Here is a 26,526-nt window from a genome sequence, read left to right as displayed (position 1 = left end):
ATTGGCCTCTACAAGCTGGAAAAGACAAAGAAACAGATTCACACTTAGCTCCTCCAGAGGGAGTGTAGCTATGGTGACACCTTGATTTTAGCCCATAAGACCCGTTTGGACTTCTGAGCTACAGAACTGTAAGAAAGTACATTGGTGTTGTTTTAACCCATGAAGTTTGTGGTAATTTGTTACGGCAGCAATGGGAAACCAATACAGGGCTATTATGTGTAGAGCCACTGTGAACATTCTAGCACATGTATTTTGGTGAACATACGGACACATTAGTGTTGAGCACATACTCCTGGGAAGGAGATTGCCAAATCACAGGATATGCATGTTTTGGCTTTAGTCAATACTGTCAAGTAAGTTTCCAAAGTGGTTAAACTAATATATACTCCCAGTAGAAGGGATGAGAGTTCTGGTTACTCTACGTCTTTACTGACACTTGAAGTTTGCTTTTTTCATTTTAGAAATTCTGAGAGTATGTAGTGGTATCTCTTTGTGGTTTTAATTTACATTTCCCAGATAACTGGTGAAGCTGAGTACTCTTTCATATATTTTTTGGCCATTTTAATTTCTTGCGAAGTATTTGTTCAGGTCTTCTGCCCATTTTTTCTCCCTAGTGGGTTATCTGTCTGTCTCGATTATTTTGGCTGTAGAATTCCACTCAGCTCTGCTTTCTTGAAAATGTACTCAATGCTTCAAATTTATCTTTCCCATTTTTCTAACTCTCATTAGTTCAATTGCCCCGAAAGAAATACATCAAAAGCTGATTCAGACCTAGTCATGACTCATTGTTAGAAGTTTGTGATTACCTCTTTTACAGCGTTGCAATTTTAAAAGAGGACTTTCGGTCTAATTTCTTGACTGTGCCAGCAACTAGTCTCTCCTCACGTAGGCCTGCACAGTAAGGCCTTCCAACCTCAAATTTAGACCACTGGGGGCTTTCTGCCAAGAAGCAAAGTCTACCCCACAGCCTCTCTTCTCTGTAGCCAAATTTGACCGTTAGCAAGGAGGTAGAAAGCTCAATGGTTTACGGAGTTCAGGCTTGGTGGGAGACAGCAACATAATTGTAGTCCTTCAGTTCACTTCCAAGCTTGCACTATTCCTTGTGTTGCCTTTCAAGAAGGAAATCTTAAAACATTCCATATTTATCTTTAAATATATACATTACCACTCACAGGTGCATGCTTTTAAATTAACATGGGTAATTGATTTTTTTTTTAGTGTATAATTCTTTGACTTTCAGCACATGTATAGGTTCATGTAATCATTGCCACAAGTGGGATAGGGAAGAATTCCATTATTCCAAACAAATTGCTTATGCTATCTCTTTAAAATGACATCCTCCTCTTACCTGTAACCCCTGGCAACCACTGATCTGTTCTCCATCTCAATAGCTTTTGTCTTTTTGAAAACGTCATACAATGGAATTTTACAGTACGTAATTTTTTGAAACTGGTGTCTTTCATGCAGCGTAATCCCTTTGTGATTCATCCAAGCAATTGCATGTTTCGATAGTTTCTTCTTTTGTATTGACCTTTTATCATTCTTTTTTATTTTTCCATTCCATTGTATGGATGTACCAGCAGTTTGTTTATCTATTTACCTGTTGAAGGACATTTGGAGTCTTTCTCGTTTTTGGTGATTACGCTTCTATCAACTTTTCTGTTCAAGTTGTTGTGTGAACGTAAGTTTTCATTTCTTTAGGGTAAAAAAACCCACAAAACATCCCAGGGTAAGAGTATTAACTTTATAAGAAAGTGTCAAGCTTCTTTCCAGGGTGGCAGTACCAATTTGTACTCCCACCTGTAACGTATGAGTGTTCCAGTAATTGTGCGTCCTACTCAGTACTTGGTATTGTTAGTAATTTTTATTTTAGCCATTCTAATAAGTGAGTAGTGATAATTCATCATAATTTTAATTTGATATTCTAATGGACAATGATGTTGAATATCTTTTTGTATGGTTATTTGCCATTTTGATATCACTTTTGTGAAGTATCCGTTCATTTTGCCTATTTTTTAAAAAAATGAATTGTTTGTTTTCTTACTAAGTTTTGAGAGCTCTCTATGTATTCTGGGTACAAGTCCTTTGTAAGATATATGACTTGCAAGTATTTTCTTTCAGTCTGCTGCTTGTCTTTGAATCCTCTTAAAAGTGTCTTTCACAGAGAAAATATTTTTAATTTTGATGAAGATCAATTTATCATTTTTTTAATGGATAGTGTTTATAGTGTTTAAGAACTCTATGCCTATCCCTAGGCCACAAAGGTTTTCTCCTGGAAGTTTTATAGATTTAAATTTTATTTAGATCTCTGATCCATTTTGAGTTAATTTTTGGATAACATGTTAATTTTTTGCTTGTAGATTTCCAATTGTTCCAAGACTATTCATTGAAAAGACTATCTTTTTTTTCTCCTTGAATTGTTTTTGTACCTTTGTTAAAACCAGCCATATTTGTGTGGGTCTGTTTCTGGACTCCCCATTTTATCCCCCTTGATATATGTGCCTATATTTTTTGCCAATACTGTATTCTTTTAGTTATTGTGGCTTTATAATCTTAAAATTGTATAACATATTCATCTCTCTTTATTCTTCTTTTTCAAAATTGTTTTAGTTATTCTAATTCCTTCGCCTTTGCAAACAAGTTTTAAAGTCAGCTTGTCTACATGTAAAAAAATCCTGATGGGATTTTTAATAGAATGAAGTTAAATCTGTGGTTCAGTATGGGGAGAATTGGCATCTTTACTATTTTGTTTTCCAATTCATGAACATAGTATATCTCTCTCTGTTTTTCACTTTTCTCTGATTTATTTCATCAGCATTTTTCAGTTTCTGGTATAAAGATTCTGTATGTGTTTTGTTAGATTTATCCCTAAGTATTTTATTTTTTTGGAGTTATTATAAATGGAATTTTCTTTTTGTTAAGGTTGCATGGTTAGAAGGCATTTATAAATGGAATTTAAAAAAAATTGTTTTCCAACTTTACGTTGCTGGTATATAGAAATAGGATTCATTTTTGATCATTGATCTTGTGACCCGTGACCTTGATACACTCACTTAATAGTTTTAGGAGTTTTTATAGATTCCTTGAGATTTTCTATTTAGACAATCATGTATTTCATCTGTGACTAGAAAAAGTTTTATTTCTTCCTTTACAATCTGTATGCCCTTTGTTTCTTTTTCTTGCATTACTGCACCAGTTGGGACTCCCAGGACAGTGTAAAATGGGAGTGATAAGAGTGCAAATCCTTGTCTTTTCCTGCTCTAAGTAGAAAAATATTCAGTCTTCATCACTATGTATGATGTTAGCTGCCAGTTTCTTATGTAGCCCATTATCAGGTTGAGGAAGTAGTTTGCTGAGAAATTTTATCATTAATGGCTACTAAATTTTGTCAAATGATTTTCTGCATCAATTTATGTAATCTCATTTCCCCCTGCTCTAGACAGGTAATATGGTAGATTACATTGATTTTGAAATATAGAACCAGACTTGCATTGCTGGGATAAATCACACTTGGTCATGATGTGGCTTTTTAAAATGTATATCACTGAATTCAATTGCCAACATTTTGTTGAAGATTTTTGCATCTGTCTCCCTGAGGGATATTGGTCTGTAGTACTCTTCTTTTGTACTGTTTTTGTATGGTTTTAGTATCAGAGTAATGCTGACGTCGTAAAATATATTGGAAAGTGTTCCCTCTATTTTCTGAATCAATTTGTGTAGAGTTGGAGTTTGGTGGAACTCACCATCTAGTGAAACCATCTAGGCCTGGAGATTTCTTTTTTGAAGGTTTTAAATTACAAATTCAATTTTGTTTATAGTTATAGGACTACTTAGATTATTTATTGTATCTTGGGTGAGCTTTGATATTTGTGAGTTTGGAAGAATTGGTCCCTTCTGCCTAAGCTGACAAATTTGTGTGCGTAGAGGTATTAATAATCTGCCCTCATTTTCTTTTTAATGGTCATGGGGTCCTCCTTTATTTCTGATATTGGTGATTTGTTGAGACTTTTCTCTCTTTTTCTTTGTCAGTCTTGGTAGTGGTTTATCAATGTTATTGATCTTTCAGATGACCAGCTCCTGGTTTCATTTATTTTCTCTATTCATTTTGTGGTTTTAGTTCCATTGATATATTGTTGTTTTTATTAATTCCATCATTCTTCTTTGCTTTCTGTTGTTTTAAGGTGGAAGCTTAGATTATTTATTTGTGATCTCTATTCTTTCCTAACATAAGAATTTAGTACTGTAAGTTTCTTTCTAAGCACTGCTTTAGGTCCATCACACAAATTTTGTTATGTTGTATTTTCATTTTTGCTCAGTTCAAAATATTTTCTAATTTTTCTAACATTCTTTCAGGTTCTTTTTTGACTCATAAATTGTTTATACATTTAATTTTAATTTCTGTAGAGACTTTCTTGTTATATTTCTGTAATTTCTAGTTTAATTCAATTATGATCTGAGGACATACTTTGTGTGATCCAAATTCATTGAAATTTGTTAAAGTTTGTTTTATGACCTAAGATATTTTCTATCTTGGTGAATGTTCCATATGAACTTGGAAAAAAGTCTATTTTTCGGGATATTTTTAGATAGATTATTTGCTGCTTTTGGGTGGAGTTCTATACACAACTAGATCCCGTTCATTGATGGTGTAGTTCAGTTCCATACCCTTGCTGATTTTCTGCCTACTAGTTCTATCTACTACAGAGAGAAGGATACTGAAGTCTCCAGGTATAATTGCGGACCTGTCTATTTCTTCTTTTGGTCCTCCCAGTTTTTGCTTCACGTGTTTTGAAGCTGTGTTGTTAGATGCATGCACATTTAAAATTCTTATGTCTTCTTGGTGAATTAACACTTTCATTATTGTGTAATATCTCTTTAGGCGCATAGTTTAAGTTTCCCATCTGTGTATGGAATCTGAGAAGAAAAGTCTAAGGCCTTTTGGATTCTTGAATGTAGACTTAGTCCTGATTGTATTTTGCTCTTTCTACAAAGCTAATTTGTAAAGGTCTTGACTCTTTTAATGTTAGTTGAACCAATATCACCTGTTTGGCTATATATTAAACATACAAAAGTTAGAAGAGGTTGTCATTGAGAAAGTTTTAGTCCAGTGAAGTCACAGACATTTGCTAGGGCAAATGGTTTGCTGCCTTTTCTCCAAAACAGTGAGGGAGGAATTGTCTGTTTTGGAAAGTCTTAGTTGCAGTTGAAGGATTCTGAGTGGATGAAGACCGCTTCCAGGATTCTTGTCCAAGGGTTTTCTCTGCTTTGACGGTCTTTCAGCTCTGCCTATGAGAAGACAGGCACAGTTGCTAGAGACAGAAGAAATTTATCTGTGACATAGAAGGTGAAAAAAAAAAAAAAAGCAAAGACAAAGGGAGACTTGTGGAAGTGAGGAAAACCAAAGCCTATGAAGGATATTTTTTCTTTTTCCCAGCAGCCTTAGGTTTGGGGCACTCAGTTCCACTGCACTACTGATAGACTAATGATCTGATCGTATGTGGTAAATACAACAGTCTCCAGCCTGTTCCGCTTAACTCACGGCTCAGCAATGGAAATCACACAGTGCCAGTTGTCTCTGAAACAGCCTTTCCTTGTTCCCAGTCTGCTCTGAAGCAGGAAATGACCATCCCAGAGAGCAACATGGAGATGCAGCAAGAGATTAGGAAGATAGGAGAAATGAGAAAAGTCCTTGAAAACATTTCTCTTGCTTTTTCTTATATCTGTCAAGTTAATTACAGTTCAACTAAAATAATAGATGGTCACCAAATTGAATAGCACCCCAAAACCCATTCTCAGCATTAAACTACCGTACATTAACTGCTTAAATTGTAAGCTTTAGTTTATAGCATCAGCATAGCCCTTGAATGAATTATAGACTTGTATTCACTCCAGAACAATCTATTACCCTCCACATAACAGAAAATGCCATTTATTGCAATTTGTGCAAACTATAAATCAATACATTATTACTTAGAGGCATGTACGTTGTGACTATACTGCATACTCCTGCATTTGGTAATGGTATGTGTGTTTGGGGTTCGGGGAGGAACAGATATAGATTTTTTAGTCTCCATTTGAGTACTCACAAAAATTCCTGGGAGAATTAGTAATGGTTACTGTATCCTTATATTACAAAGTGACATCTCTGTTCAAGTGTTCCTCTGGGTCTCAAACAGGTACTGACCGGTCTCCAATAATCAGCAATTGAATGTGGTTTTAAATTGGAGGAATTGCTTGCACACACTCTAGAAGGTGGCAGAATCCTTTTGCAGAGGTTCCAACCCTGGCTGTACACTGGAACCATCTGGGAGGTGGGGTAGACTTTTGGAAAACTCTGATGTCTACACCAAATTCCAAACTATTACAATCAAAATTTTGGGGTGACAGCTAGACACCAGAACTTTTAAAAAACCATCCAGATAATTTTAGTGTGCAGCTAGGGTTAATAACCTCTGCTCTGATGAATAGAAAAAGGAAGAAAACAGAAAACGTAAAGAGAGGATTATTGTGGGCTGCAATTTTCTCAAATCAGAGAGGAAATGCATCTTGGGGATTTCAGATATGAGCAAATCCCTGGGATGCTGCTTAGAGTCTTTCTGTGCACACTCTGAGGAGTGAAAAAAGATAAAATTAAGCGCGCCTAACAAGGAGAAAGTGCTTGATGAATCCTTATTTCCTCCCTTAAGAATGCAGATAACCAATAGAGACCTACCATGTGCAAATAAGCACACACCATCTTGCATAAAACTTCATCTTCTAGACTTGATCCTTTATGCAGTGCTTCTGAACTCTTTTTTGCTATCCTGGGAAAATGATATTTGCTCTTCACACTGGAGTGAACAGCCGAGGCTGCAGCCCAGCTGCCCAGAGGTCTGAGGAGTCAATCTCTGGTGGGAAACGGATGTGACCTTTTGTTCTTGGAAGACTGGGGAGTTTGCAAGAGTTGCTAAGTATTTCTTGACTAGGGGGTACCACTCAAGACTATTTTCATTTTCTCTCAGCACCAATGAGATACTAGAGCCAGTGAGATGGCCGCCAGCATCATAAGCTAATAAGACCTATGATTTGGCAAATGAATACTACGTGCATCTACTGTGCTAAAATGCTTCTTGTACGTTAGCTCCTTCAGTTTTTCTAACCACCTTGTAAGGCAGGCATATTTATTCCCATTTCCTATTTTCCAGAGGAGGAGCCTGAGATCCAAGAGATAAGTGATTTGCTACACCTATATTCCTCACCACCATTCTGTGCTACCTGTGTGGTACCTCATCTTCTCCATTCTATTCTTTCTTCATCTCCAGTCAGTCACTCCTTCCTGGATTTGCCAGTGGAAGAGCCTTGTAAAGAGTTTATTCTACTCCAGATTTTAGCTACCTGGAGCCCTCCTCCTTTTCATTTGTAATTCATGTCCTGCCTTCTCTTTGTCACCTTCCCTGACCACCACTTGATCTCCTCTGCCTTGGACTCCTCTGTTGCGCTGACACTTCCTGTTCCATGTGGTTAGTAGATTTGAGTGTGTGTGTGTGTGTGTATGTATGTTTCATTTTCCAAAGAGCCTGTAACTCTGGATAGCGGGTCTGTGTTTCATGCTTCTTCGTTTCTCCATAGATACCTTAATCATACTAGGGCTCAATAGATACTGGCAATTCATTGATTTTCGGGAGTTGTTAACAATTTTTTTTCCCCTTGAAGAGTGAGATGGAACGGGGTAAGCAGTGCGTTTTAGTGGAAAATGTGACATTTGAGACAAACAGACTTAGGTTTTAGTTCTGGCTTTGCCATTTACCAGTTGCATGGCTATAACCAAGTCATATAGTTCTCAGATCCTCTGTTTTCTTGTCTGTAAAGTGGCGTAATAGTATTACCTTGCAGAATAATCATCAGGATAATATTATCTTGCAGAATGGTCATAAGGTAATAGTAATATCTTACAGAATAAAAATCTTTACTTTGTGAGTAAAATATCTACCTAGTGCCTGAAATTTGTCCTTAGGAAATGGCAGCTCTTTTGTAATTATTATATTCTTATTTATCAAAATGGATTGCTATTAGAATTTTTTATGACATAACTTTTGCAAGGACAATGTCAGGGTAGGTTCTGTGAAAGCAAGTTGTCTTTATGAACTTAGGTTTTATGTTATGGTGATGGAGGAGTGTTGGTGAGACTGGCAGGGGGCAGGGGGCAAAGCTGCTGAGCGAGAGGCATCAGGTGGAGACTGCAGGGAACCTTATTAGCTGAGGGCTACTCGGTCACAAAAACCCTTCCTGGGAGGTCAGTTGGATGAAGCATAATTGTAAGAGCACTGGACAGGAAGTCAAGACAGCTGGAATGACTGCCTGGCTCTGTTGCAAACCAACTGTGTGACTATGAATGACAGCCAAGTCCAAGTATCAGACTGGGCCCAATGTGTTAAGAAATCTCTTTCCTCTTAAGTATACTTAAACTATTTTTCCTCCTTGGTTCTCAAAGACAACAGAAAAGACTCGTTGAGAATGACTGAATCATTTCCCTCCATAGGACAATAGGTTGTTAGAGAACGAGCCTAAGCAAAATCCTCTGCTTTGTGCCTCCACTTCATGTTCTTCTCTCTTATCCCCTATACCTGAAGTGCCTATTTAATTCATAATCATCCACACAGAGACACTTTTGAGAGTGAAAGGGAGAAATACTGACAATGAAGCTGTAACAGGTGTCAACTGGGATTTTCCTAGACCAACCAGGATGGATGGCCACACTGCCTCTGATATTCTGTCTAACTTCCCCACCAGCTTGTTTTCTGTCTGTAGCAACATGGTGTCTTACTTATCACTAGATCCCCAGCTTCCTGTACAGGGTCTAGGAAACAGTGAGTGCTCAGTGGATGTTTGGTGAACCAAGGAATTCATGAATTAACTAATTGGGGACACACTGGGTGACCTCATGCAAATCACTTGAACTCTTGGTGCCTCTGGAAAATGAACAGCAGACCGACGATCTTCAAGGCCCTTCCAACTTCCCAGCTTATGGCTCTTCCCACCTCTGGCAGTTTCTGCTTCCATTCCCATCCTCTTGGACGACTGACATGTGCTCTGTGAGCACCAGAAGAGAACCCTGGCCCTGAGTTAGAGCCAACAGTCAGACGGCTGTCAATGCCTACCCTTCGCTGAACCCAGGGAAAGATCTCTTCACATCTGTGGGATTCCAAACAGCAGAAAGGAGAAAGAAATTAAGAAAACCATGTCTGTGCCCTTCTAATTTATGATTAATAAAATTTAAAAAAAATGAGACATAGAGAGGAGGCTCAGTGGTGCCAAGGTCAAAGAATAAATTGGTGATCGGGCTAGGAAGAGCCTCAGACGGCTGTTTACTTAGGGAGCTCTTTCAACCTGAGCCGGGGATGCTGAGCCCAGGGAGTTCTTCGGCATAAGCACAGGGCAACATTTTTGTCAGCGGCAGCCCTTTCAGGGAACCATAACTGCTGTCATCTTGAATCATAAACTAGATTAGCCACATTAGAGGTTTAGCTACAATGTATTTCAAAGTTAAAACACAGGCTATGGCAGTGGTATCAAAACCTGTAATTTCTGATGCAAATGAACAGCATGAAAAATGGCCCCTGGCTACTGGGATAGACAGAAGAATATGTGAGTGAAACAACATGGCAGTTCTGTCAGAATTGGAAGAATAACTATATTCCAGAATAATAAATTATTATCACGGCCTGACTGGTAGAGTAACCCATAAGGTAAGAGAATGTGTTTTTTTTGTACCTGGATAAAATTACATTGTCAATTTTGTTTAGTCCCTTTTTAAAACCTGAACATTCATTTTCGAAAATATGTGTGGAACATAAGGTGACATTTGGAAAAAAAGCGTAATTTTCAAAGAATACTGATCCCATTAGTTCTTATATTACAGATGCCGATGAATTTAACTTTTATAGCATTGCTAACACATGGAAGGCATAAAATGGACTTGCAGCTACCTAGAGTTTTCAACAACGTCTCAGGGAAGTACCTGAGCTTTGTAAAATGATTTTTGGGGGCATAATATGGCATCAGATTTCATGGGCACAAGCCCATGGAACCAGAAATGTCTTGCTTCAAGTCCTAGGGCCATTTCCTACTGACTGAGTGACCGCACGCAACCGCCATAACTAGACGGAGCCTAAGTTTCCTTATCTTTAGAATGTGGATAACAACGTCCTCTTCCAGGGCCTCATTAAAGATTAGAAATGATGATAGGGATAAAGTGTTCAACGTGGTACCCTTCATGTAGACACACTCTATAAAGAACAGCTGATATTACTATTATTTAATCTTCTTGTATATATGGTATGTATCTTTTAAAATTCACAGTTCTAGGATTGACTCAGAAGTTAAAGCAAACACAGTGTGTTTAGTATTTTATTTACATATTTAACTTTTGTACCTGTTTGAGTTGACTCTGAGAATGGGTTGTTTTTGTGTATGGTGAGTTGACTAGCCCTTCCAAAGGTAGGACTTTTAAAAATTTTTAACAAACTGTAGAATCCTCTCAATCTGATGGAAAATGCAGATATATTTCACCTTCATCTATTAAAATATCATTTACTAAATATCAGATATTAAAATATAAAATATATAAACAAATATCACTTATTAAAGTTTTATACCCAATTTTAACTTTAATTAGGCATACACACACACACCCATGTACACAATATAAATAAATTTATTATTTTGAGAATTGCACACCTATCCCAGAGAGCAACAAGTCAAGGCGAGCAATCCTGTAGTTGAGAGCTGGGCTCTGGCGTTCGGCAAACCTGGGTCTGACTCTTGGCTTTTCTTCTTGCTAGCTGTGTGACTTTAGACTAAGCCTCTACGAGCCTCAGTTTCCTTATCTAGGAAATGAAAGTAATATCTGCTGCAGAATTGGGGATTAAACAAGGTCCTGTGTACAAATGCTTGGCATGGTGCCTATCGCCAGGTGAAGTCTACATAAATAATCTTTGTTATTAAAAAAGTTCTGTGGGGCCTGAAATTACAATTGGATCAGAGGGCAGAAATATTTACAGGGCTATTCCATGCCTGGAAATCATGTAAATATCCAAATCGTTCTTATGAGACGGTTAGAAGAATGGATCTAATTCCTCTGTAAACAATGGAATATTTTGGTTATTTTCATATCTGGATGAGATTATTCACTTTATGTTTCCATACATTTCTTAGCTCCCAAAAACCATGGCAGAAAGAAAAGTAAAATTGAACATGGTTAACTTAATACAATATTTAGAAGAAGTGAGACCAGCTAGTTTTTGTTTTTAAAGAAAACTTACTATTTTGGCTACCAACAAGTAGATGTGGGCTTGCATTAATGTTATAGGTAAATTTAGTTTGATTTAGTGTGTTATAGTGTTCAAAGCATTTTTCAGAATTGTTATTCCAGCAGGAAAGTGCAAGTATGATAAAGAAGTAGGACTGGTGTTGGTAAATGTGAAGAAAGCTAGTAAAAAATGTTATGGTCTGAGTGAACATTTTTGTGGACCAACATATGTGAATAGACATGGTTTGCTATCTGAGGACTTGAAAATGGTCTACTTTGTCATCTAATAATTTTGGTTGTAGGTCCATTATTTCTTTTGTTAAAAACCCTCAAATTCAACAATTTGCACTGGGTTTCCCCCATGGTGAATATAATGCATTACCATAATTCAAGTCATATTCAGTCAACTCTGTGGTTTCAGGGAGCCCATACATTTCAAATTTATTTCCAAGGTCATGAAGCCATCCCCTATGGCAAGTGCAAAATGCCTTTGATGTGGTGGGTACAACATCTGTGCAGACAGACACACTTAACTCATGCTGCGCTTTGATTTTCCATTTTGGTTGAGAGGTAAGGTCTTTTGAACCCAAGTACGTTTAACATTAAGTCACATTAAATAATTAGGCTAATGAATCTTGAAAGTAGAGGAGATGGCATCCTGGCTATAAGTGGGGGGAGATGGCATCCAGGCACCCTGTCCTGGAACACTTGATAAGGAAAAAGAAGGACTCATGTTCTGTTATCATCATCATCTTGAGTTACGTGCTGGCAGTAACTCAGAATCAGGTCCAGAAATGTAACGTGTTCAACATTGAACTTCAGAGCTCTTAAATCTGCCTCTCCTCTTGGTTTCCTCAACTCTGTTAATGGCATCAGCATCCACTCAGGTGACTGTGTCATTCTTAATTCTTCTCCATTTCTGTATCCAATGGATCAAAAAAATTTGGGTTAATCCCACAGTTGCTCACATCTGTCTAGCACTGTGATGTTTGTGCTCATCTCTTGCTCGGATAATCACTACAGCCTCCTGATTTCCTTCCTGACTTAGAGGCTTGCCTCACTGTGATCCTCTCCATTCTGTAGCCTTGATGAAATCTTTAAGCTACTCCCCTTCTCAAAGTGTTTCTATAGCTTCCTGCTGCCCCTGGCTAAAGAAGGTCCAAATTCTTTTATCTGGCCTTTAAGACTCTTCCTAGACCTCAGAGAGTCTCCTATTTCAGCGCTCTTTACCTTGCATTCAGGGTCTATGCTATTCCTTTTGGATGGAAAATACTCTTCAGCTTCCTGTCTGGGCGAAATCCCATTCCTCTTTCGGGGCTCAGCGGAGATATAATTTCCTCTGGAAAGCCTTGTCTTCCTGGCACCCTGAACTCCAAGCCAGGACTGAGTTGATGGGTCCTCCCCTGAGCCCTGTACTCAGTTTCTGCCCGGGTCTTCTTATGTGTATTTCATGTCCTGTTTCCTTGTCCACATCACCTGCTGACTCTATATCACTCACAGTGGGGAATAGGTCTAGGACCGGGCAGAATGGCACATATTCAGTGTTCAGAAAACATCTGTTAAATGCATACATGATTTTAAATCTTCCAACTCTCTCTCCTTACAACTAAACACCAGGCTTTGATATAAGTTTATCTGTACATCTGAGTCTGTGTTGGGCATAGGAAAGCTTTCTTTATAGGAATGCCACTGGAAAGCTAGGTTATTTTGATCCAATGAAATATTATTAAAAGATATTGGAGCATGAAGTTCCATCTCTTTTCTGCAGATTTAGAAAGTGGAGCAGAACAGATATGCAGGTGCTTGTTGAGGATAAGCAAGTGAAAGAAGTGCTGGGAGAGCAGGCACTGTGGAAAGGACGTTTTATGCATATATCCCTTTCTTCTTCCCAGTTTATAAATCTTTTCTGAATTGTAGTATATATAGTTGAACAATAAGAGAATTCCCTTGTTATGTATACCTGTAATTTTCAAGTGTAGTCATTTACACAAGGAGCGGTAGGCACCATTGGCACTACAAAAGAAGGTGGTTTCTGCCCTAGAAAATTTTGGAAGGTTGAGAAGATGAGATCTTAATGGAAATATCAATTAGAAAAAGAATCAAAGAGGAATTTATTTGGATGATTACAAAAATTGAGGTGGGAACTGCTGGTATTACTTCGTAACAAGGCAAAAGAATTGTAAATTTCTCAATCCCTGCTCCTCCACTGCCCTCCTTAAAATGAAAGCATTTTGGGCACTGGAAAGAGCGCGAACTTGGAGCCTCATGAATGGTGACTGTCACTTCCTTGAACAAAGCTGTAGGATGTTGGAAAAAGCTCCTTGATCACATGGATCCTAAATTTTCTTATTAAAAAGAAAATAAGGATAAGATGTACTTTATTAGGTTATCATTATAGAAGACCACATGTGAGTTAACATGACTCATGTCAAATTGTCTAGTATTATGACTATTTATTTAAATGCCAGGGCTCACAGTACACAGGAATTCTTACATGCCTATGGGTTAGAAGAAAAATTTAGAGGAAAACCAAGTTTTTAAAGGAAGATTCAAGTATGGAATAGATTTTGTCCAGGACCCATGAGGCAATGTTGTGTGCAAAAAAAGGTAAGCAAGATGGAGCCACGGCATAAGGGGACTGAAATGCTTTGGTGGGGCAACGAGGTATATGATGACCAGGGAAGATGCCAAGTCAGGCACTACCTGGACTGGCCAGGAACCCAGGAAGACAACAAGTATGTATTATATTACTTACTATTGTAGGCAGAATTCTATGAAAACCCCCTATTGACCTATGCCTTTCTATAACCCCCTCTCCTTTGCAAATATGGTGGGATTTCTTTTTGATACTTATGTTATGTTGTTTGGCAAAAGGGATTTTGCAGATGTAATTAAGGTCAACTAATTAGCTGAATTTGAATTGATCAGCAGCGAGAATATCCTGGGTGGGTCTGACCTAACCAGATGAGCTGTGAAAAGAGACAAGAGGCAGCAGCCTTCTTCTGCCGGCCTTGAAGAAACAGGTCACCGCCTTTTGAGATGAGGGGAACACATAGCAAGGACATGAGGGCAGCCTATAGGAGCTGACAGCAGTCCCTGGCCCACAGCCAGTGAGAATATGGGGACCTTGGTCACATAACCATAAGGAAATGAATTCTGCCAACAACCAGTGAGCTCAGAAGAGGATCCTGAGTTTCAGATGAAATCACAGCCCTGAAAGACACCTTGATTTCAACCTGATGAAGCCCTCGGGACCTGGCTAACCTGTAACCAGACTCCTGACCCAATAAATTTGTGCTGTTATTTCAATAGAAAAGTTTGTTCTGTAGCAATAGAAAATGAATACACTGACTTTCCTTGTCTACTTTAGGCAGAACTAGTTGTTCCATCCTTTTGGCTCCCATAGCCTCCTGGTCACTCCTTAGTTAGAGCCCAATCACATTATGTTGTAATGTTGGGTTATGGCTCTGTCTTTCTGTGAACTCTTAAGAAGGGTACGAACTCTTTATAGAAGCTAGACGTAGGGGAAAAAACTTGGATTCCTTTGGAAACAAAGAGACTAATGTGCTATTCTTCACTCCCCCAATTAATTGTTGCATAAATTTTGACAGCCCAAACATCACTTCTTATTTGCAAAATGGCAGTAACACTGCTAGACGAGTGGCTCTCAAAAGGAAGCAACTTGGCCACTCCCAGGGGACATTTGGTAATGCCTGCAAACATTTTTGATTGTCCCAATGCGGCGTTGGGGAAGATACTGGCCATCTAGTAGGTAGGTAGAGGCCTGGGATGCTGTTAAATGTCATATAATGCACAGGACACCCCCATATTATAAAGAACTATCCGGCACAAAATGTCAATAGGATCAAGGTTGAGGAATCCTTTACTAGACTAGTAAAATTATTATGAAGAATGTAAAATGATTTGCACAGGGCTTCACATGCTATGGGAGAGGTTACAATTCCCTTTTGAGAGGAAATTACTGGAGTGCTTTCGTAAAGTACACATGTACTTCCACTTTCCCTACACGATCCTGAATTTGTCTTCTTACCTCTTTCTCACTCTCCAGAGTCATTGCAGGCATTAAGAGATGTTACAAATAGGAGGGATATATTTTTTTTCTTTTGTGCAAGAAATAGCATGCAGCCAGGAAATTGTTTGAGACCCACTGGCTCTGAAACATAGTCAATACTGAACGCTTCCCTTTTCCCTTTCTGATGCCTATGATTTTGTCTCATCTTTAACACATACCTGAGTGTCTCACCCATATCAGGAATATCATTAATGCTTACTACATGCTTAAACAGATGAATGCCATTTTCTAAAAATAATGTTTTGTAATTTATTTCTTCTCTGGCATTTTGCTCCTATTATGTTGTATTTTGAAAATTAAACCTTATGGCAAAAACGGAAAGAGAATGAAATTGCAATTGGAAACTAACTGTGTTATGTTAAGCCATTGTTTAATGTTTCTGAACCTTCTCTAAAGGCGATAGAGTAACAGCTGTCTCATAAGATTGCAAGGTTTTAAGGAAAGGTGGGGAACTGCTTCCATCTTTCAAGAACCAACTCAAATCTTAGCTTCTTTCGGAGGCCTTTGGTAACTCCTATGGTGACCATACTGTTCAGCTAGAGGAATATTGTCCCTGTGTCAATGATTGCGCATGTTTATAGCACATTTATTTGTTTTCACTTCTGTTTCCTCCACTTGAGAGATTTGTGGGTCATTTTTTAATTAAGCTTTTATTTCGAGATAATTATAAATTCAAATGTTGTAAGAAATAATACAGAGATTGCACGTGCCCTTTATCCAGTTCCCTCAAAGGTAATATCTTATGAAACCATAGTACCAAATTACAACCAGGATATTGACATTGACAGCCAAGACACAGAACATTTCATCACCACAAGGGTCCCTCCTGTGGCCCTTTTACAGCAACACCCACATCTCTCCCACCCTACCCTCTACTTTCTGGTGACCACTAATATGTTCTTCATTTCCATAACGTTGTCATTTCAAGAACAATATATAAATGGAATCATGAAGTGCATAACCTTTTGGCATTGACTTTTTTCACTCAGTACAATTCTCTGGAGATTCACTCAAGTTACTGTATGTATAAATACTTTATTTTTGTTGTTGTTGCTGAGGGGTATGGATGTGTTAGAGTTTGTTTAACTCTTCATTAATTGGAGGATATCTGGGTTGTTTCCAGTTTGGGGCTATTGTGAATAGATATAAACATTTGTTGTGCAGGATTTTCTGTGAACATAAGTCTTCAATTCTCTGGGATAAACGTTCAGGAGTATTAGTGCTGGGTTGTCTGGTAGTTGCAAGTTTAATATTTTAACAAACTGCCAAACTGTTTTCCAGAGTGGGCATATCGTTTTACATTTTCGCCGGAAATGTACAAATGATCTAATTTCTCCTCGTCCTTGTCAGCATTTGATGTTCTCACTAATTTTTAATTTTGACCATTGTGATAAGTTCGTAGGGATATTTCATTGTTGTTTTTTCATTTTCCTAATGTGTCATGATGTTGAATGTCATTTCATGTTCTACTTGTCACCCGTGTATCTTCTTTAGTAAAAAGTCTCTTCATGTCTTTTGTCCATTTTCCAGCTGGATTGTTTATTTACTGTTGAGTTTTGAGAGTTCTTTATGTGGCCTAGACTCTAGTCCTACCTCAGTCTGTAGTTGTCTTTTCATCTTCTTCACAGGATCTTTCAAAGAGCAAACTTTTTAAATTTTGATGAAGTCTAATTTATCACTTTTTCCTTCTGTGGTTTGTGCTTTTGTTGTCAAGTCTAAGAACATTTTTCCCAGCCCTAGGGCCTGAAGATTTTCTCCTGTATTTTTTCAAAAAGGTTTATAGTTTTACATTTTACAGTTAAGTCTATTACGCATTCTGAATCAATTTATAAAGTATGAGACTTAGTTTGAGGTTCATTTTTTTGCCTGATATCTTCAATTGCTCCAACACCATTTGTTGAAAAGACTTTTTCTCATTGAATTCTTTTGCACCTTTGTCAAAAATCACTTGGGCATATTTGTGTGGATGTATTTCTGGGTTCTCTATTCTGTCCCACTGATCTGTGTGTCCATCCCTCTGACAATACCACAGTCTTGATTATTGTAGTTGTCTAACAGGTCTTGATATTGGGTAGACTGTTTCATTGCACTTAATTTTTATTTTTCAAAAAATGTTAACAATTCTACTTCTTTTGCTTTCCTATACAAATTTTGGAATAATCTTGTCTATATCTACAAAATATCTTGCTGGATATTGATAGTAATGGTGATAAACCTGTATATCTTTTAGGGAAAATTACATCTTTGCTATGTTGAGTCTTCTAATACAAGAATATAGTTGTATCTCTATTTATTTAGATCACCCTTAGTTTATTTCATTAGCGTTTTATAGTTTCCAACATACAAGTCCTGTCCATGTGTTGTTAGATTTACACCTAAGAATTTCATTTTTGAGTGATTATAAGTATTATGATATTTTTAATTTCAGTTTCCATGTCTTTGTTGCTAGTATATAGAAATAAAATTAATGTTTTTATGTCTATCTTATATCTTGCTACTTTCCTGGACTTACTTATTTGTTTATATGAGGTTTTATTTGTTGTTGATCTCTTGGGATTTTCTATGTAGAAAATTATGCAATCTGTAAGTAGGGACAGGTTATTTTTTCTTTTCTGATCACTATGCATTTTTTTTTGTTTTCTTGTCTGATTGCATGGGCTGGAACTTGCAGCAGTATGTTGAATAAAAGCAATGAGAATGGACATCCTTGCCTTGGCTTTTATCTTAGAAGGAAAGCATTCAGAATGTTACTATTAAGTATGATATTAATGATATTAGATGTAGGTTTTTTGTAAATTTACTTTATCAAGTTGAGGAATTTTTCCCTCTATTCCTATTTTTCTGAGAGCTTTTGTCATGATCTAATGTTGAAATTTATCAAATGCTTTTTCTGCATCAATTGATATGACTGTGTAATTTTTCCTCTTTAGTCTGTTAATATGCTGGATGGCATTGATTGATTTTCAAATATTGAAGTAATCTTGTATCTTGGAATAAACTCCACTTAGTCATGGTGTATAATTCTTTTTATAAATGCCAAATTCTATTTGCTAATATATTTAATAATTTTTCCATCTATATTCATTGAGAATATTTTTACTATCTTTGACTGATTTTGGTATCAAAATAATATTAGCTTCACAGAATGCACTAGGAAGTAATCCCTCCTCTTCTATTTTCTGGAAGAGGTTTTACTGAATTTTGTTAAATTTTCTTTAATGTTTGTAGTATTTTCCAAGGAAGCTTCTGTGCTTGGGGATTTCTTTTTTGAAGTCTTTAAATTATGAATTTAATTTCCTTAGTAGTTCTAGAGCTATTCAAATTATTTTATATGAGCAAGTTGTGGTACTTTGTGTTTTTCAAGGAACTGGTTCATTTTACCTAAGTTGTCAAATTTGTGTGTGTAGAATTTATAGTATTCCCTTGTTATTATTTTGATGTCTGCAGATTCTGCAATTAGGACTCTTTTTTCATTCCTGAGATTGCCAATTTTTGTTTTCTTTCTCTGTCTTTACTCCCCAGGGGAGGTTGGATGTCCAAGCTCCCCACTTGGTTGCCACTGACATTTTGGCAGAGATCTGATGGGGATGAAGTTCCCAGCCCCCTAATATGCCCTCTTTCATTCTACTTTGGTGAGGGTGGTTTGTGAGGGGTGAGGTATCTTTTTACAGCCAGGTGAGGGTAGAAGTCTAGCTTTCCTGCTTTGACCTTTGTTGCCATGGGTGGAGACGAGACCACTGTTTTTTGTGCCAGTGTTTGGCTAGAGTAGAATGGTTATTGTCTAAAAGTTTTCTGTCTTGCTAGGATGCCCCTTTGACTAGAAGGAACAAGTTTTTGATATTTTTATTTTTTTCTGAATCTGGTGGTATTTCCAGATTGACAGCTTCTTCAACTGTAAGTCTGATATATATGAGGGAAAATGAAAATCCCAAGGAACTCGCCACTGTATCCTTCCTTGTGTTCCAAGGTCCCTAGCTTGTCTACTTTATTCTCTCTGCCTTTCAGTGTCTTCTGTTTGCTTTGTATGTAATGTCCAGGGCTTTTCACTGTACTTAGTGGAAGGAATAGAGAAAAGTATATCTACTCCATCTTCCTGGAAATGGAAGTTAAATAATTTTTATTGTTTTTCTTTTAACCACCAGGACTCACTAGGATATTTAATGAAGGTTGAAAGAAACACAATGGAGAAGTTATTTTTAAACTGTAAAGAAGAAAATAAATGTAACAGATTATTAATTTTCCATCTTTTAATTTTTTTATATATTATAGAAACTAGGAAAACTTCTTGTTGCTAATGACAATGGCTTTTCAAATTGTTTTTATTATGCTTCCTCATTTGATTTTATTGAAGTTAACTCTAGTGAAATAGTCTGGATGGGGCATCGCAAAAGGAAACAAATCCACTAACGTAGATGAGCTAACGCCACAAAGACCAATATCCACTTCAAATTGCCTGGTAAACGGGAAGTATAAGAAAAATACGCCTAAGCCAGCACCATTTCTTTTGAATTATTTTTGGATTATTGTTTTCATATTAATGTAGATCCACTCCCTATTTCATCAGCACATCTGTCAGAGACTGGGTTCTTGTGAAAAAAATATGTCACTGAGGGGTGGGCAGTCATTTGACATTAACATGTCAACATGTCACTATGTTGCATAGCTGAGACAACTACTGAAAATTGCTACCCCTTTGAGAAAAGAAACAGAGCAAGTTTAACTTCGTGGAGTAATTAATACGTACTTGAATGGCTGTCTGTAAAGCACACTTTGGTATGTTGAATTGCGTTTTTCCATTTGGCTCCATTATATATTTATATATAATATAAATCCTCAGCAAATATATTAGTCACATCATAGTCTAAAACTTTGCTTGCAGAGAAGACTTCTGTCTCTTTTAACCTTCATCCCACAGAATCCGAAGAAATATCTAGTTCTACAGCCTTGATTCTATTCCAAGTTAAATATTCTCTTTGAAAATCAGAGTATTTATTTTCATGAAACCAATTTTCTTTCTGTAGTGCTTTCTTGACAGAAGCATATCCTTGAATTGAAGTATTTTAAGTGCTATAGAATGATTTTATGCTGTTAAATATTTTGGTTCAATATTGGTCTCAATTTTTTCTGTTTTTCTATACTGTTCATAGAACCACTCAAGACAAGCATCTTCCTTCAGTTCTTTTTTACCTTTCATTGTCCATGTCTTCTACCTTCTTCCTTCTTGATGAGTTACTGGGCTTTTTTCTAGAAAGTTCATAGTCCTGTTCACTTTGATGTACCCACATTTCACCATTGACAAATGAGCTTCACTACAAGGAAGGTGTCACAGGCTTACTGATTATCACCCTTTCCTGAAGGTACAGTCTTGGATCATCTTCTTGGTTTCACTGAAACTAGCTATATGGTCATGATTCAGAGTACTGGGCAGTCATGTAAATCAGCAGCATGAAGTAAGTGCAGCCACATTTTGAAGTTACTACTTTAGCTCATGTGACTTGTTACATTGTCTGACCAGCCAATTACTATTATTCTCCCTGCCTAGAATTTTCTTCACACCTTGTTCATCGATACTAAATGTCCCCATCATAGGGAAGTCATTGTTGATATTAGGTCATTTTTCTTCTATGTGCTCATAGCATTTGTTATTTTATTTATTCAATCAATAAGTATTTATTGTGTGCTTATGTTGTGCTAGGAATGATTCTAAGCTCTGTGTATTCCAGTGCTCTGCATGTTCCTCTGTTAATAGTTATTCAAATTCTTATTTACTTAACATCTATTGAGCAACTACTGTTTGGCAGACTTTATGCTATGAAATTCCCATGCATTGTGGGCATTTTTGTTTTTAGTTACCTCTTTGAATAGATTGTGAAGTTCTGACCAGAATTTTTAATCCCTGAAGGGCAGGAACACTGTTTTATTCACTTACCTTAATGTTGTACCTGGAATAGTCCCTGGTACATAGTAGATGCTCGGAACATATTTGATGGATGAATGAATGGATGGAAAAACAGGCAGGACTGACTTTGGTAGTAAAGAAAGGTCTGTGCGCCATTGCATGTGAAAGGGTAAGGTTGTCTCTGCTTGTGGTGTCTGTGACATGTCGATTCCATCACAAGCAGATCCTGCCAAATTGACTCTCCTCAGGCATAGAGATATTTTCCCTCAATCAGATTATGTGCCGTTACTTTATACTACTTGATGCCAAAGTATGCTCCCCTGATGAGCATGACATTTTATTTGCATGCACATAAGCAAGTTCATAGTGTTTAATTTGAAAGTGCAACCCCGCTAAGAATGCATTTGTTTGTGTTTATTTAGATTTATTTAGAAGCTTTGTTTCGATGGGCACATGGGGGTGATCTGGGACAGGGAAGCCTGGAAAAGCTGATGAAAGCTGGTGCTCCCCTGATGAATGCATTGTGGATGAAAAAAAAATGTGACCTTTAATCACCTTCTGAACTCTTTTGTTCTTGTTCCAGAACATTCTATGAGTAGAAACTCCCAGCCCTCTTCGGTTCTTTTGTCTTGATTTTATAAACTGATCAGATATGCCTTTCATGTTTGAGGGGAGTTTTCTGGTGTTTGGGTAGAGAATGTTTGAAGGGAGTTCTCTGGTGGTCAGTAGGGTATATTTAAGGGGAGTTTGCAAGGACTGACATGTCCAGATTTCTAACAGTGAAGGAATAACTATCATACTCTTTCAGGTGGCCTTTAGCTATTACTCATCCATCAAGGTAACTTTATGATGCCTTAAGGGACTGGGCTAATTTTCTTTTCTAATTTTCCCAAAAATGTCATAACTGTGGTAGGTGGAGCAAGAAGTTCAGTTTTGCTTTCATGCAAAGTTGCCTCCATCCGGAGAGTGAGGCAGCTCACCCTTGGTTTGTTGGGTTACAAGTATTCCCTTTGTTGGTAGAAGAGTTGAACAAGAAAAATAAAAGAAGAACAACAAGAAGTTAATTTCCGTTTCTCATATCCAACGACGTTGCACGGTGTGTTTATTTAATGGATGAGCGTATAGCTCACAGGCTTTTTACGTAGAGGCTTGACATGAAATAAGAAACCCAAACAAACACTAAGGGAAGGAAATGGTTAATTTAGCACAGTCCCAATCTCTACCCAACTATTGCCTTCATTTCAAGGCAATCAACATAGAAGGCAGCCTCCTTCCCTCCTTCCCCTTCAAGGTATCTGTTTATTTTGCAATTAACCAGGAAAAAGGGATTGTTCTGAAGTTTTTTTGATTGAGGGCTTATAATTTAAATGGAAGCTACTGTTTTCAGGATTAAGAGCATTACAAAAATATGTCACATAGGTTCTAGTTCTATAAAGTTTGTAATAGCCTATACTTACCCAAAAGATTAGCCTATACCCCTGTAGGTTTGTGCTGTTTCCTTTTTTATGCCAACTTCATCACCACACAGAAACACCTGAATTCGACCACAACCTTGGGGGTGAAAACGGACATATATTCTCATATACCCATGGATGCTTGAGAATGTTTTTCTTCTTTTATTCTTGTGAAACGTGATTTATAACCAAACCAAGGAAAACCTCAAGTTACTGGTGTGGTGAAATTTATTATTACTACCCAAAGTCAAGTAGGTTGGAAGCACTTTATTTAGTTCCAAGGTTCATCCAAATCACAGTGGTTTGGAAATCACCTTAAAGTTGAACTTTTAATTTTTTTCCACTTAAACCAGCATCTTGTATTCTCTCTCATCTGTAGGAGTTAAGGTAATTTCAGCAGAGCTTTTGGTTTGTAATTTTGTAGTCTGCTTCAGTGTTGTGAGATTAGCTTACATAATTGATGTGCAATGTTTCCACAGTTTTCTGACTTTGCCCACTCCACTATTGAGATCGGTATATTTTACATCCCAGCCATGTCCCTCAGGAAATATAAATAAAGTTGGTCAATCACATTACTATCTAGAAGACAATAATTATAGCACCTACTTTTGTGTAGCGCTCTAGTTTGCAAGGCACTTTCACATAGTTAAATCATTTGATCTTTTAAACAGTCCTTTGAAGTCAGCAAGGAGGATATTATTATCTCCGTATTAGAGAGGAAACAGGTTCAGGGGGCTTAAATGGCTTGTCTGAGGTCACATGATTAGTAAGAGGAAGACCTGGGATTAGAGAGCATGAGGTCAGAGTCCGCAGCTGGCCACTAACTACAGTGCCCTTCAATTCTTCTTCGGACCAGAACCTAAGGAATAAGATTTTCTCTTTATGGACTAAGAAAAAAGTTCTTATTGCATAATATCAAAGACAAAGTATATGCTCTTGAAACTACCTAAAAAATACTTATAAGGCAATAAAACAGCAAGTTGCTAAGAACAGGTTACTTAAAGTTTTAAGGGCACATCTTTAGGGACTATTAATGAGGGAGAGGTTACTGTAGACAGCAAGTTTGAAAATTATTGCTTGCGCAAGTTGCGTTTCTTTGAGTCCTCTGAGAAGCAGACACCAAGACAGGATTAGACGGACAAGAGATTGGTTGGGGAAATGCCTGTGAGGGAAAAGAGGGGCAGGGAGCTGGAGGAGGTGAGAAGAGCCATTAGAGCGTGATGTAGGTCTGACCCCCCGGAAGGAGGGAGGGAAGGCAGGAAGAGTCTCAGACTTCAGCCTAGTTATAAGAAGGTTTTCAGTCAGGCTGATGGGGAGCCCTCCAGCCAAAATCTCCTATAGAAGAGTCCTCCATATCACAGGATGGGGTCTGTGTTAGTAACCCTTCAGGGCTCAGGCACTGACTGGGAGTAGCCGGTAGGAAGCGTGGCCTCAGCATAAACATGGTGGTGAATTCAGAGCACAGCAGCTGGCACCAGCCAGCCACTTGTACTCCCCACAGCAGGAGATCTGAGTGGAACACTTTCAGGGCCACCGTATCTGTGTCATGGTACAACATTCATTTTCCAGTTCTTCAAAAATAAGAGGTAAACACAAACAAGACCAAATATTCTTAGAGAAATGCAGGAACACTAGGAATAAAATTACATGCTCAGTTATCACCATTGACAAACTGGCCTCTAATGTAAGAGAAGTGCTAGAAGCGTTCTGGATGACTTAGATTTCAGTTTTTCAAACATTTTCTTTGTAATCCTTTTTGACAGCCAAACTGTGAGTTCTCTGAAGGCAAGAATAGTAAACAAGTTTTGTATTCCTAACACAGCACAGTGCCTGGTCCATAGTATAAATGCTCAGTAAATTATTTCATCGCTTTACTGGGTGATTAAAGTGAAAGGATAAGGGAAAGGTCATATTGTCATTTCTGAATATTTTTCATTTCTCTAGTATTTGAATGACTTCCAAGGGTGTTTCTTTGTTAAACTTATTGACAGATGCTAAGTTCTGGCGTGGAGTGGGGAAACTTGGGACTGATCGTTAAAGTCAACCTTCTCTGGTCTAGTGACTGGATCTGAGGACTTGGCCAGCTGACTCGGCCTTCGACAGTTCCTCCTTCTGCACATGAGTCTGCAGATGGGAAAGTGTCTGTGTCTAAAATGGCTTGCTTTCTTAGCATTCTTGTTGAGAGAGTCAAAGAGGCACCAGGGATGGTGAAGAGAAGGAGATGGAAACTCTGGATTCATAAGTGAGGCCATTCCACATTTATAAAATCAACAGAAATTCGGTACTTAAATAATTTGTTCGTGAGTTTCAGATTATGTCAAGGTTTATTCGTGTGGCATTCCAGTGCCTGTTTCTGTCCAAGGGATGCCTAATTGCCTAGGTCCTTCAGACACCTTTGATTCTTCCTTTCTGTCATATCCAACTAGTCAAGAAGTACCGCCAATTTCTTTGTCATGTTATCTATTAACATCCTTCCTTCCATTTTAGGAAACATTACTTAAGTGCCTTGACTGCTTGAATACCCCTGATGGGTTTCCTCACTTCTGAGAGCTTTTGGCCATGTGTATACAAGACGTGCCAAGTGCACTTGGGCTTCAGTCTCAGATCTGCCTCTACCCAGCAGTGGACTTTAACGCAGATAATTTATCCACTTTCAGCCCCCATCATCTCATTTACAAAATGAGGATAAATGGGTCTATCCAAGGAGGTGGAAGTGGACTTGAAGTGAGATAACACACGCAAACAGCTGCTACAGTAGCTACAGCATGACAGGCTTCTCTCTGCAATCAGGGAGCTCAGATGGCACCCCTGACCCCACTGTCTGGCTAATCTTCTGAAAGGATTATTTCACTCACAGCTTCAAGGCAACTGTCCAGACTGGCTGCCCTTTGTTCACACGTCTCCAATGGGGTGAGGTCGGGGAACCACAGAACACATTTCAAGTGTATCAGTCCGTCATTCAGTGTCCTCTACAAGCTACTCCTTTCCTCACTTGCTGATGTTGTCTTCTGTTATTTTCTTAGAGCAAACCTCCTGCTCCATTTGAGCTGGTTTACTCATTTTCCCTTTTATGCCACATGTGGGCACACCTCTGAACTTTAGTCACACCTTTGAAGGTACTTTCAAAGGTGTGTTTGAAGAGTTGAAAGTATGAGTCCCTTTTCTTCAAAGCACAGCCCAGCCCTCAGCGATGCAAGTTCCACTAGTTACCATGTGACCCAGGGGACTTACCTCTCTGGGCCTCTGTTTCCTTATCTGCAAAATGATGATGGATAATACCCACCCCACAGCAGTATAGAGAGGATTAAATGAGATATGGTATGTAAAGCACATCGAGGAGTGCCTGGCACATAGTGGAGACTTACTAAATATTAACCACTCTTATTGTGCCTGCTTTGCCTCTGAACTCCTCTGCACTTACTGTCTGCGCAAGTGGTGACCACCTGTGGCCCCAAAGCAAACCCTAGTGGGTCACCCAATATGGACTTGACTATTTTCTCTACTTGCTTATACTGAAAGTACAACTTTGAACTTAAGTCCTAAACGATGTTAAAATTAGGTCTGCTATCTATGTGGGAATTAGGATAGCTCGCAAAACATCTTTGTCTATTTTTTAGGGAAAGTTTCCAGTCTCCCCAAATGAACTTTTCAATGTTTGAAGACAGAGATAGTGTTTTTCCTTAGTGTCAAAGACAGAACTTTTTGTTTTTTAAGGTATAAGTTACATACAGTAAAATTCACCCTTTTTAGTATGAAGGCCATGAATTTGGACAACTGTATGTCATGTAATCAC

This window comes from Equus przewalskii, chromosome 8 (genome assembly GCF_037783145.1).
Source record: "Equus przewalskii isolate Varuska chromosome 8, EquPr2, whole genome shotgun sequence".
NCBI classification, from domain to species: domain Eukaryota; kingdom Metazoa; phylum Chordata; class Mammalia; order Perissodactyla; family Equidae; genus Equus; species Equus przewalskii.
This window is presented reverse-complemented; position numbering follows the sequence as displayed.